We start from the raw sequence: 14,729 nt of genomic DNA, 5'->3' as shown, positions 1-14,729 counted from the left end.
TATATTAGTAAGAATCAAATTCCATATTGTCTTAATCCCAAACAGATGGCCACCACGCAATCAAATAGCCTTTGGGAAATCTATTTCCTGACTCCTGAGTGACTGCAGATGAATTCCATGCAGAATTGAGACAGATTTGTGAGAAAAAATACAGAATAAAATGACAGACTTTTCAGAGGAAAACAGTAGTTTTCTTCTGATCCATAGACTGCTAGTGCTGCATGGACTAAGGGTTCCCCAAAAGACAACAGAGAAAAAAAATCTAGTGCCAGTATGCTTAAGTTCACTATGTAGTGGTTCACAGCATAGGCTTTTAAGATAGAAATTTTTAAAACTCACCAAAATGTAAATGAATGGCACATTATATAATCTATGTGTGCTAATAATAGAAGAACTCTATCTTTCCTCCACCATTTAATATCCTACCATCCAAAAACTACTGAATGAATGTTTGCTTCCCTATTTTATAAAATGCAACTTGTTTAAGAATTCCCGTATTTACCATTAATTAAAATAAGTATCATGGTTTCTATTGCTTAGCTCGAGCTCACACAAGAAAAAACAGTAAGATTAACTTCTTTGATGGGATTTTCCTGAGGAGTGGTCTAAGCAGCAAATACATTTGAACTTGGTAACTATCGCTGAACTTAGCTTTCTTGAAGTCAATTACACAGGCAATCTTGCAAAACTTTCAGGATTCAACTCTTAGTGAAGAATCAGTACATTATGTATTCTCCGAATTTGCGTTCCAGTGGCAACACAAACAATTTAGCCTATAGGAGCAAGGAATAAAATTGTTTCTTAAGGCCATTTTGAACACACACTTTAAAACACAGAGCTCTGATAAATGCTTTGCTATTCTCACATTTTTACATTTGCCCCTTCTTTCTTTCATGGAAAAAATGTGGTCATAGCTTATTTGGCTTGCAGAAGCTCAAGAGGAAAACACAGAGGCTGAGCTTTGATTTTGATACTGCAGGCCCAGTGACCACCAGGATGAAGCCCCCATGTAAGCAGGGCTCATGGATCCGCGTCAGCGGCGCAGGAGCCCTGGGCAGCGCTAACGGAATCTGGAAAGGGAACTTCCTTCCCTGGGCAGCCCGTCACGGAGCGCGCCCGCGTCCAGCGGTAACGAGCGCGAGGCGACAGCAAGGCCGCGCTTTGCAGACCAACGTTTTAGCAGCTGAGGCCTTTCATCCGACAGAGCACTGACAGCAGCAGCAGGACTTGTTCATGCTTCCCACATCATGAGCGTTAATGGGGCTCACCATTCTAGCTGAGCTGGCAGGACAAGGACTTAAAAACATTCACTAGATTTCTGTCGAACATGCTGACATTTTTCAGGGGCTGGATTCATCTTACATAGCCCACTGAAGAGCAATAAAATATTTTTCAGTCAGTACTGAGCTAAAAAACTAACATGTGTCACAGAATACCAAGTCCAAGCCAAATTAGAACTGGGTATTAAAAAGACATTTTCAAAAGTTTCATTTGTAGAAGGCAGAGATCTTTCTCAATTCAGTAAAGAAAACTTTTTGGGATTTTTTTTTGTTTTACAAACAGGTAATTCCAAGCCACACATTCAGTGAGAACAAGCATATGGAACACCCAATGGTGTCCTTTCCCAACTGCAATATGTTAGAATATTTAATATCAACAATCTCTATGTTCTTCACTGAGAAACTATTATTATTTTCATTTTCTCCATACACACTATTTTTGTGAAGAACGTCTTAAAAGCAGTCTATTAACATATGTAATTAGTGTGCCCTTTTTTGCAACACCAGATGGGACGTGGGGGGATGAAGTTTATTCTTTACTGAGTCTGGAAGTTCTCAGAGAGCAGACAGCAACTGAGTTCCAACCTGAACAATAGCTGTGAATTTTATTGTTGCAATACTGTTAATTGAAGCTTTCAGTAAAACAGCTTGATAGAAATGGGTGTGGTGGAGCAGAACACAATAGATAGTTCTGTAATTTAATATCTCAGAGCAATGAACAACAGTACGGCAAATCTTCAATAACTTGTCTCCTGTCTCAGCGGTTCTTTTCTTGTAACATAGATGCAAAGAATGTTTTATCACAGCATTTCAGATATGGCTAAATACATAAGCTACACATTTTTAGAGCTTTTAAAGTACTTAAGGTCTGAACCTACCAGAACCTAGTAGGGACCACACATTATAGAAAATAGGGTCTTGAGATCCTGAAATAATGGGGTACTATCAATCTTCATGGTATTCTAAATTTTGTTAGCATAACAGTAAACACAACCTTCCCATCATCTCAAATGTTTCAGTCAGTTGAAGGGGAGCCAGTAGAAAGGGGATAACAACATACCTGACCAACATCAATTATATGTGTGGGGGTTACCAGTGAAATTCCAGGAATAATTCAAATATTGGAGGAAAAACTCTCCGAACAGAAGCAACAAATATTTGATGAAATTTCACTATTCTGTAAAAAGTGCTTCATGATGAATATCAGTGGAAGAGGTCTTTATCTTCTGACTCCATTTGATTATAATAGCAACAACAAAATAACAAGCCCACAAATACAAATTTTCAGTATTCTTTATTAAGACATATGTATTTGCAAGTGAAATGGTCTCATCTCCTACATTTTCCAGAAGAAAAGGAAGGGACGGGAGTTAATTTAGTTTTGAATGGAGCACTTTGCTCTCTAGAGCAGTTGCAATCTACCAGATCTCACATCCTTGCCACTAGTTTGATGGCATTTCATAAAATTGCTTATGTCTTGATTTAATCCAAATTAGTTCTGTAGGAGACCTGTAAGGGGAAAAAAAAAGAGAGAAATAGTAATTAAAAAATTTTACATGTTGAAGATCAGACTAAATTTTCTACAAAAAGAATACTCACTAGGCTGAAGAAAGCCTTGACTCATTCCCTGAAATAATTAAGGTATTGGATGAGGTGCATTTTGTATTCTTGACTATAGTAAAAATGGGAACAGCTTTTTATTGTATGTTCTTATGTAAAGAAAAAAAAACAATGTTCTACTGGTATGCAAAAAGTATATATGAAGCAGTGTTGTATGATGAACACATAAAAATAAGTATAGCAGAATTATGCAGTATACTGTCCCTCAGAAGCAACAAAATCAAGAGTTTTCACAAATGAAGCAACAGCATCCGTTATATTGTCTCGGAATATGTATGCTTCATCACTAACGTTATGAGGAGAGGAAAACTCTATTCTGTAAGAGCAGTGCAGATAAGAGACATTCATAATACCTACCATGCAGTCCATTAACCTCAGCAATTTTAAGCAGAATCATACTCATCCATGACATTTCAGATTTCTCACAGCTTCAAGTCTGTGGGCAGCTTCACAAGCTTTTGGCAAAGTTTCGCATGACTAGGACATCTGTAAAATTCCCTCCAGACCTTTCTCCAATTCATCTCTTGTTATACGCTTCAGGAATCCACATATCTGAATAGGGATATAGGTATGCCTTAAAACTATGCTCTACTGAACACAATGTTGACATTTAAAAAAAATACTGTTAATTTTAGGTGCTATAAGATATTAAAAGCATACTGTTTCATAATCTTACCTTTTCTGTCCCATTTTCAAGCAAGTTTTTGATGAGCAGCTTTCGCAGTTGAGCCACACAGTGAAGAGTCAAAGCTATTGGATATAGATCTTCTGACTTTTAGCAACTAGTCCACCCTTTATCATAGTTTCTTCAAACGCTTTAGCAAGCTCACTATTTAGGTGAAAAAATATACATATTTATAGTTATATTAGACAGTGCAACACTGTCTGATGTGTTGCTTAGAGACAACAGCTCAAGGAAGACTCCCAAAATATTCAACAAATTACAGAAGTGTGTATGAGTGGCTAGTATTTTAATGCTCTGGTTTAATATCCTGCAACAGTGACTTTTAATCCAGAAGAAGACAGCACTGGGAACCCACTTCTCTTTAGATAAAACAAATTCAAAGTTCAGTCTTTTGGTTTTTAATTTCCACTTAGTTGCTCTTGAGTTTGGCTTCTCTCTTGAGGTTCATTTGCTGAGTATTTTCCTTATTTACTAACTGTGAAAAAAAAGAGTATTAAATGTCAAATTTTCTTCCTGGATGTGTACTCAGGGTAGAACTAACTTTTGATATAGTGTTCTGTTATTAATTTCTCTAGTCCATAGAGGAGAAGAATCGGTGCATCTTCATTAAGTCTGACCTCATGAAACAGTTATTATTTTCTGGCAAGGTACTGATTGAGATTTCATCAACAAAATTGAAGCAGAACTGCTATAACAAGAACACATTTAAGTTGGCTCTCCTAGAACATACTAGTCCTGCTTCCTTGACATGAAAGCTTTTATTATGAATATGTCACTGAAATAAGTACGAGAGGGGCTTACTTGAAGAAATATTTCACAAAGATGTTTAAAGGAATTCAGAGATCTGAATTCACAGAAGATGATGATGCATTCTTGTCTCTGGCTGCAAGTGCTAAATACTGCTATATTTCAGAACTGCATGTAATACAGCATTTAAAAGATACTTAGATTTCGAGGCAATGTAAGTGTATAAATAGTAAATAAAAAAAAGTAGATTGGATGTACAACTGTGGACCATAGACCAAATTAGTGCTGGAGAAGTGGCAAAATAAATCCTCTCTCGAAAGTCAGGTTCTACCTCTCCACCTTGCTCTTCACCTATCATGATGTCAATCTAGCATCTCCAGTGCTGTATGAAAGGACACCTTTAACTGGTCTGGACTGCACTTAAAAAACCTAGTCCCTTAGCCTTGAGTGTTGGGTTTGGGGTCTAAGGGCTTAAATCTGCAAATTCCAGATTTTTTAAGGACTGAATGTGTTTGTACTCATGACTGGAGGGAAAAAGAGCTAAGCGATCTGAGCACAACCAGGAAAGGTCAGTTGCTTGAGACCTTGTTAAAAACAAAACAAATCAAAAACAAATTTGCAATAGCTTAATGGCATCCAGGTATAATTTAGCAACTGCAAACGAACAGAAGTAATTACATCAAACAGGCTAGCATGCTTCACTGGAGCAGCACCATGTCAAACCATGCAATGCTAGGACAAAAATAAAATCCCTGTTTGCTAAACTCTTTATTCTATGCAAGAAATGGCAGTTCCTTTTAGCAGGAAAAGAAATATGCCAGAATTCTACTCTTTTGTCAAGAGAATGGGAGAGTGGTGTTGTAACCAGCGTCCCAGCCCCTCAGCTCCATGTCTGTGGTTCTCCTGAGCCTGTACAAACAGGCTTTTGGAGGCTATGGAGCACAACAAAGTTGCACATTTATTTGATATGCAGGAGATGATACTGAAAGCAAAGACAAATAACATTCAGAGAAACACATTATTTGTACTTTTTTTTTAGTGTATCCCAACGATGTCCAAAATTCACCTTTTCTACCAAAGATCTGTAAACTAATACTAAACACTAACAACATGTTTGATAAAATGAGTATCCATACTTGAAGGAGACACAGGTTCTAAAGGTCATTTCTTGTAATGTTACACTGATCGCCACCTGATTAAATTGCCTACTGCTCCGGACTTAATGAGAGACCGAAAATTCTCAATGGTAATTGGAACAGCCGACGTCTTTAGAGAAGAAAGTGAGTGGGTAGCTAGTTGAAGCACAGAAGAATGCTTATTAGTGTGGAGGTGGGAAAAGTCCTCACAGAGAAAAACAATTAAAGACTATTTTATTTGCAAAACATTGAATTTTTATTTGTGTTATTTTATTGTAATCCTGGATACACTATCAATGCCATAAAGAGGAGAAAAAAAAAGAACAACAACAAACAAGCCAGTTCTCCCCTTCAATCACATACTGCATGGTAGATTTAATGACTTCACATTTTTCAGTATAAAATATATGTAAATATAGTCAGGAACACTCTAATTTTTGTGTGTGTGTGTTCTCTTTTATTTCTAAAAACGTGTGCTGCTGAAAATAAAAGCCATTCTCAGGAAACCCAGATACACAAAAAGATACAGACTGTGAAGAGTTGTGCAAAGCTATCTGATGGCATACTACAGAACCACTACATTAAAAAAAAATAAAATAAAATAAATGAAGCTTAATTAACAAAACCCCATGATGGCAATGGGTATTATCTATGCTCTTGGAAAAAGATATTCAAAAAAGTTTTTACTGAGGATTGAAATAGCAACAAAGTAAATCACAGTGAAGTCTGTGACCGGATGTGTTAGGAACAGAATAATGCCCTTATTAAAACCAATTACTTTTGAAACGCTTTTTGATTTCTGCTCTCCCAAAAGATATAGTTTTCTTCAAATATTATTTAAAGAAGCCTCGTGAACTGTAGTGTACAAAGAGTCAGGAAAGACAATTGCAACAGGCCTTTGGAGTTCATAATTAACAGAAATACTGATATGTTTGTCTTGAAGCCTCTACCTCCATCTTGATATTTATATTTTATCCTGACTGCAAAATACACAAAAGAAGTCTGGACTGGCTTACTTGTAAAGATAACATGTCATAAAAGCAGTATTTTACTTCATCATCAAAGGAAAAATAATATCTTTTAGTCTTTTAATCTTTGGGAAATCAAATCCAGGTACAAGCAATTCCTATTGAGTCTACTATTATTTCAGTTTACATAGACATCACTATTGGCACCAGGCTCAAGGAAAATACAAGGTGGACAGAATCCAAGAAACTATCAGGAGGAGACTTAACTCTTCACAACACAGGACCATCCAGGTGGGCAACGGGAAGACTTTTTACTGCTAATTAGGGCTTACTACTGCCACTGCATTTTAAGTGATCATAAATAATCTGAAAAATAACCATAAAAAAGGGGCCAGGTATCATAGTACCTCAGAGGGACTGCAGAAGGGTTTCAGATAAGAAAATATTTTACTGCTTTGAAAATATTCTGGCTTGTACCGTTAACCAAAATTACCTTTCCTATAGCCAAACGGTATGGCAGTCAAACTCCTCAGGCTTGGAGTGGATACCCCAGGCCGTGGTCCAAGCTCTTCACTTCTCTGCCCATGGGCATTTTGAAAGGAATAACCCCTGGCAGCCCCCCTCCATCTCGTGAAAGCTGCTTCTGCCGGGGAATAAGAATCTACCTATGTTTCTGCTGTAATTGAACTTTCAAGACTGTTTTCCACGTGGTTTATAATCTGGAGGAATAATGGGGAGAGAGAGGAGGAGGGAAACAAATAAACAAACAAACAAAAAGCTATAAAAGCTAGCTAAAATGCTGAAGTATAAGATTTCTAGGACTTTTTCCATGTTTCTTGAATTTCAGTGGCATTAGAAGAGAACCATTCAGTGACTGAGTGTGCAAATTGCTGCCTTAGAGTCAACACTTGACAGAGTAAATGGAAGAGAAGTGAGGTAAGGGTATGACAGTTAAAACTACTAAATTGTGCAGTGGTTATTTATTTCATCTCTAAAGAGAAGACATGTTTTATTGTTCACTCTGTATGAATTCTGTTCGGTAAGCCTGATTTCTGAATATACTAAAAGACCCCTCACAGTTCAGAGAAACACTGCATGAACACAAACAGCATTTATAGTAAACTGGTAGGTCTCACGTTACAAAGCTTAAGAACATAAAGTAGATAAAGTCAAACAAATCTCATTTCACATATTATTGCAGAGAGATTCAGGAATAATAAAGCATAGTAACATAATACAGAAAAGGAAAAAAAATGCCTTCATCATATTGAGTTTCATTTTGTTTTCTGAGAGTTACACATTGCCATTAATTTTGCAGGCTACATACTAAGTTAAGGACATTTAGTTATGAAATCCCTGTCAGAGATTTGGTAACTGTCAAGAATCTGTTCATCACAACACTTGTTTCTTCTTGGTTCAGTTTAACTTTACCAAATCTGAATATTAATGTCCAACAAAAATAGTAGTCTTTGCATGGAAAACTTATGTGTTTCACTGAAGACACCCCCACTTCCTCCTACCAAACAGCTGTGTACAATAGTATATTCCAAACATTTTCTTCAATGCTATAATATCAAAGAATGGCTGAGGTAAAAGGAAGTCTTTTTGTCAGAAAGAATGTTTAGTCAAGGCACTTTAACATAATTTGATTTTATTTACCAATTACAAAGCTGCTATCAAGTTACATAATATACTCTAGGCTAGAATTAATCTACAATAAAGCTATAATCTGAATGAATCTAAAGAATTAAAGGCACTTTCTACACCATCTATAGGTGAACTAGAATGAGGCAGAAAACAGGTCTTCTTACCAGGAAAATAAACATTATGGCTAGAGGTAAGTATTCGTTATTAATCAGCTGATTGAGTCAAATACATAAGGGGGAGTGGAGACAAGTTGGGAAGCACACTTCAGGTCCAAAACCAGAACAGCAAACCACAAAACAGATACATGAGACAAGAAGAGTAGTTCCCCCAAACAGCTATCTCGAGGCTATTTGGTGAAGTGGATGAAGTGTGTTACACCTCACTAAGCACAACAGCATGATCTGAAATCCAAGTATTTGGTTCTGATATCGAGAAAAATGATGTGATGGCTCTGTCCTGTGTGGACATGTGAAGTTAAGCTCAGAAGCTCACACTAATGCCCCTATTCATTTCAGTATGCGAGGAGTTTGCAGGGGTAGTCTGAAGGCTCAAAGGGTGATTCTGGGAAGATTTATTTTAGGCTAGGATTTTCATCCAGTACAAGCTGCCACTATTTAGTGATCTTCTGAGTGTCTTCCAGACTGGGGTGACATGCAGTGATCAGATATTAGAATTAACATCAGTTTTCTTTTATGCTGTAGATCTAATTTTGTTATTATTAGGTATTCTTGATGATTAACAGTCTCCCTTAGATTGTGCATTGGGTCTTCTATTGTCTAAGACCTGAGCATGAAGCTCTTTGCTCTTCGATTCAGCATTTATTTAGGTTTCTAGTAGAGAGCCAAAGAAGTGATAATCCTGTTGAAGGACAATGCAACTGTTGCTAATGCCTCAAACGAAATGGCATTGCACTAGCTTTAGATCCAAGATGAGCATCATTAATCTGCACCGAACTCAAGAAAACAAAAGGATATTCCTATCATTGATGAGGAAAAATATTTGCTGTCAAGGCTTTGTATCACAGAAGAGATGGGCAAGAGCAGTGCTCAGGCCCATGAATCTCCTGCTTCACTGAGCACTGCTCACACTGATCAATCACTGCTGCCCACCCAGGCTGAGTTCATACTTCAGCAAGGTGATTGCCGACGACCTGAACTCCTCAAGCTGACAACAATGTGGATCTCATAGCAAGCACTGCTAAAGGCACCACAGAAGGTCGCTCAAGTGAGAGCATGGGCCTACTGCATACAGTAGCAGCAAGAAGCAAGGACAAAGAAGGGGTAGCACAGAGGGAGTCTGTCATGTATTTTCAAGGAAAATAGACTGCATGTTCCCTACGGACCGGACACAAACAGGCCAGACTGCACCCCATCCTTAACAAGTGAACAGATAAAGGATTGAGCAGAATGGAAGAAGAAAGAGAAGAGGCCCTGTTATTCATTTGGAAGTAGAAGAGCTATGACAAGAAACCACTTCTAAATTAAAGTTGTAGGTGTTTTCTTTCTTTCTATTCAGGTTTTCCTGTGATTATTGTTCCATTCTTCCAAATGAAAATCATCATTCTTGTTTCCACACAGGCTCTTCACATGCTATATGGGAAGCACTGTTTGAGATAGCATTCATAGACTCGTGGACATGTTTTGGGACTAAAGTTTGCAAACATCATAAAGTATTACAAAAAGGTCTTTGCTCTCAGTAACAGCAGGTATAATAGATATTTTGGGCAAAAAATATATATACTGTTGTTCTGTTCCAGAGGGAGGGAAAATTGTACTGCAGTTAACCTTCAGATTCCCAGATATTAAAGCTTATTAAACAACTGGACTTTCAAAGTCCCGTTTTGAGTTCAGCCACTTATGTATAATTTTACTCTGCTTGATGGTCAGCTGAGTATAGCTAAGCTAATTACAACCTACTCACTCTCTGGGGTTATTACTTTCCATAGGCTGACAGTGTAATTCAAGAGAATGTTTCCTTCTGTAGCACTGATATCCATCCAGGCCTCCATGCTGAGGTTTCTTGCTGTCCAACTATTTACATAAATAACAAAGAGGTGTGAAGAGATAAAACTGCTGCAATTCTAATGTGGTTGAAAACAAGAGTTCAGCATCTCTCGTTCTCAGGCTGCCTCCTTTTTTTTTAAATGAAACTTTCATTCTCTTATGAACCCTGCAATTAATGTTTGCTGGCCCTGCTTTTTTTTCAAATAAATATATAAAATGAATAAGTTTAGTTAGAATCCCAATGCAGTAACATTGAGACTTCTCTAAATATTCAGATGACAGGAGATATTTAAACTAACTAAAAAAGAATAGACAGAGGATGAGGAAATGTCTTCTTACTCAGATCTCAAGAATTCACTGAAAGATATTTCCATTTGGTATTTCCCTTACATGGATTGGGCTTTTGGGCACAGATCAAATAGATAGATTAAAAGTTGATTATTCATATTCACCTTGTGGTATTCAAAATACTAGATGCTGCCATGAAGGATGTTTGTGGGATCTTAACTGGAGTAGCAAATAATTTGATTTTCTTCCATTCAGAGGCAGCAAAGAAACAATACTAGAGATAACAAAAATACATATATTCCTAGGTTAACATTTCACTGAAAGATTTTGTGCATCACTAAATGCCTTTCAACAGAAAATTGAAAAAAACTTATTTCCTGATTACATCTGAATTCAAGATAATAATTTCAATTACATTCCTGTAATTTAGAAAAAATAAATAATATACTAAAAAGCTCTAATGTTGTAGGCAAATCCCTTCTGCAGATAGAGATCTCCCACCCTAGCTCTATAGTTTTGTATTATTTTAGAAAATACTGATTGTAGGTGATCTCAGAGGTACCTCCACATCAAAAGCCTCGCATGAAGCTGCTCAATGAACACACAGGTACAACTTGGGTAACTCAGATGTCACTGGCCTAGGTTATACGATCACCAACTCCCGCTTTGTGGCAACAAATCTACTTGTAGAAAAATTACTTCCTACTTACTTGGTCTGTTTATATACAATTTGGCCATTTTCCATACAATGACAAAGGTGGCCATACGCAGCCCCTCTATAAAAAGTCTGCTGCCCTTTTAAGCAAGATCATTTGGTGGAAGCAGAGGAACAAGCTGGCAGAAGTGGGGATCTCCAGCGGACACACAGGAAGCCCCGACCTTGGCAGGGGTTAACCCTGCCCTTTCCCAGTACTGCTACTCTCTCTTCAAATGCTTCTACATGTGCAACCTGCAGAGAATTAATATTATCATTTTACCATTTGAGCAATATTTTTTTGTTCTAAGTGAAAGCAAGCTGTATGTCATTGTAACACTGTCAAATCTATTTTTCATCAGAATAGAGGATGTTGGTGATTCAATATCCATGCCCTTTTCAAATCCCAAGTTCCCACCACTTCCAGAAGATGTTCTACAATGGTATAAACAGTATGATATTAACGAAGATACCAACTGAATAAAAAAAGAAAAAAACCTTTGGAGTCATAGTCTCCATCCTTATGCAAAATAGGTCACTGTCAGATTCATTTGCCTCGTTATTGGAAGAGACAAGTAGACCTCAGCTACACATGCAACCACTGTGGAGACACAGATAGCTCTCTGAATTAAGGGCATCTGCATATCCTATTTAAAATTTAAAAGATTTATTGATCCATCTGAATGATTCACATATGATCAATGTCCATTATTTTTTTTAATCCTTTCTGTGTATATGATTTCCCAGAGGTGGTAACCTTTTCTTTCAGACACTACATTTTCTGCCTAGACATACAACTTGTCAGCTCCAGACAGGCCTTCTGTGCAACTTGTGGAGACCAAATGCAGGATATTTATTGCTTTGTGGCAAGCCTTTGAAGCCTCCTTTTGCTTTGCTTGGGTCAGATCACTGGTTAGCAATCTTTCTGTCCCTCCCTGGCAAGAAAGTATATTCTTACTAGGAACAGCCAAACTGAGATACAGGGTTCAAAGAATTTCTAGTCTCCAAGCAACAGCAGACAAATTGCAAGGAGAAGAGGTGGAGACTCAGACTTCCTAGGCAAGAAAAGCAGGAGCAGGGAGCCTCGAGAGGAGGTATATGGGCTGACTGAGCAAGCGAGTAGTAGCATTGGGATGCAGAACCAGAGTGGGATGGGCTGGAAATAAGACAACATAAGGGATAATCCCGATTGCCATCAAGGATTCGGGGTTTGTGATACTCAAGTGTTATTTTACCGTTATCACAACAAAAAGCTCTGCAACCCGCTAAATTCCCATTCTTGTTCCACCCTGGGCTACAGACTACTACCCACTCTCAATATTGCCTGTTCTGTTCAAAGGTCTTTGTCACGTTTCCGCAAGAAAACCAAATACACCAGGCAACACTCTCTTACTAGGAGGCCAACATGCACGGCGTGTCCCCACAACTCTCCCACTCGCCAAAACAGAGTGGCTGCATCCAAAAACCTGCCCACCCAGCCTTGTCCTTAGCCCACGCTACCACCAGCCACTGCCAAAGTGCTCTACGAGCGATGGCCCCAAGCAAAACAGTGACAGAACTATGCTAACAGTTTAACTGTATGGAAAATGCCAGGAAGGCAGCAGGATCTGCACCCTGCCTTGTTTTGCATAGTAATATTGATTTAGCTTAGGTGCTTAACTACAGTTTGGATGAAAACATATCTGTCATTTCTAATTAAACAAACAAAAAATCAAAACGGCAATCTAGAAAGGAAAATCAACAGAAAACCTATGTTACAAAAACACTGAGACAGTTTGTGTAACTTGAACATATTCTTGGAAGAAGAGCTCATCTCACAACCTGTTGTGAGGGACAAAAATAGCCAGATCTTGTAAAAACAAGAACCTTGGTAAATGGATTAAGGTTCCGTAATCCTGGATGGGAACAAAATACTTCTTCCAGTGTATATTACATTATATAACATTATATTTGTACCTAAAACTGGAAAATGTGACCTGAGGAGAGAAAAAAAACAACTTTTGGAAATCTGGCGAGTAGCTGTCAAAAAAACATTTAGCATCCACTTGGCAGTAAATCTCCATTGGTACCTAAAATTGCAGTTCCAGTTCAGGGCAGCAAACTCGAGCAGGGCTATGGAGAGGCACCATCTGTACACTCCTTTCTTGTACCTTTGCAATGGGACTGATAGCTGCAAGACGGGCAACCAACACAAGTTAAAAGCATGAGTTTTACCCTGGGTTGCTGCTTTGCTCTGCACTGCTGCATGCTTGCATGGAGGTTCTCCAAGCCGGTGCCTCCTGCCAGCTGCAGGGTCTTTGCAGCACAGCTCACACACATTTACTGCTCCATCCAGTCTCCAAACACTCCCCATCTATCTCAGCCATCCTTTTCAGCAGCTATTCCCTGGAGCTTTACATATTTGATAGTGTAATCTTCCTTTGCTTATTATTTGTTTTTACTATTATTGTACCATTATAATCTCATTATAGTCTTTTCTAGTTTCAATTACTGTATTTGTGGGGTTTTTTTTTCTGAGTCACTGTAATTGCTTTTAGTATTTAATAAAGTTTAAAATTTCCACTCTCTGAAGCGAGTGTTATCATTCGCATTATAAAATTCAGTTAAGAGCCTGTCACCAGTCATGGACGGCATCAATACTGGATTGATCTTTTAGCTGTGCATGATACGTGGAGCCTGCCTTGGCCAATGGCTCCAGCCATCAGAAGCGGACTCACTATTAAGCAACAAATAAGCAATTTATAAGAAATTATAGTAAAGCTGCTCTTCAGATTTGTGAGAAAGAGAAATATTTTATAAAATGCTTAAAACCTAGGAATGTTATGCATTTATTTTCTAACTCACTGAACTGTTCGAATTACTGCCTTTTTTTTTAAAAAAAAAAAAAAAAAAAACTTTGGATGCGCTTGGCAAAAATACCGTTTGATGACAAGATTTTCTGAACTTTTGTGATTCAGTGACCATTAAAGCTCACAACCTGTTAGGAACCTATTGAAGATCAGTATAGCTTTATTTGGTGAAAGGGATTATCCCTGGGATCGGATTGCAGAACTGTTGCTTTCATTTCTAAGGAGGCAATAAGCTATTTAACAGATACCTCTGCTACCACATCTGATTAAATTAATTTACATGCTTCTGAGTTAGCAAAACTTTTTTTTCTAGAAATACAATTGAAGTGTGTTGATACTGTGATATAGCTGTTGTTGTTTCCAAATCTTGCTTAATCTTGCTTCTTGGCCTTGGGTGACAAGGCACGTATGTACTAAGAATATAGTTATCAATTAGTGTTTTCTTTTTTCAAAGTAACTTTGAACCTGAGTTCAACTTTGGCAACAGCTTGAGTCCTTCTCTACCTAGAAAAAGTATATAAAGATGTGCATAACTCCCACTACAATGACAAAATTTGCACATGCAACAGGAAAAATATCATGCTACTTTGCTAATGAAATGCTTTTCAGTGTTTTCAGATACATGCCTCAGCTCTTAATCACATGCAAATCATCTTCCCCATATCCTAAGCAACATTTACATCCATTCCACCAACATGCAGATTCGTTCAGCAGGACTGCTGCGACACTGACCCTGCTCTCTAGGCTGTTCATCCTCACAGCTAATGTGCGCTTCTGCGAGCATCACTTGAAAGGCAGCCAGATCCAGCCAC

At 37.9% G+C, this 14,729-nt stretch overlaps 1 protein-coding gene and 1 long non-coding RNA gene across 5 annotated transcripts in view; both read right to left on the bottom strand.

Annotated features, from left to right (window-relative positions):
* DLGAP2 (DLG associated protein 2) overlaps window positions 1-14,729 on the bottom strand; it is a 432,244-nt gene that overhangs the window by 331,332 nt on the left and 86,183 nt on the right. The gene's annotated exons all lie outside the window — the stretch shown is intronic.
* On the bottom strand, window positions 2,707-3,448 carry LOC148593548 (uncharacterized). The gene is made up of 2 exons (XR_015913698.1): window positions 3,258-3,448; window positions 2,707-2,789 (listed from the first exon to the last, which is right to left on the bottom strand). It is a non-coding gene; the product is annotated as an uncharacterized LOC148593548 (long non-coding RNA).

Source organism: Tinamus guttatus, unplaced genomic scaffold (assembly GCF_059628265.1).
Source record: "Tinamus guttatus ecotype Peru unplaced genomic scaffold, ASM5962826v1 Tinamus_guttatus_pri_ptg000383l, whole genome shotgun sequence".
Classification (NCBI taxonomy): Eukaryota; Metazoa; Chordata; class Aves; order Tinamiformes; family Tinamidae; genus Tinamus; species Tinamus guttatus.
This window is presented reverse-complemented; position numbering and strand designations above follow the sequence as displayed.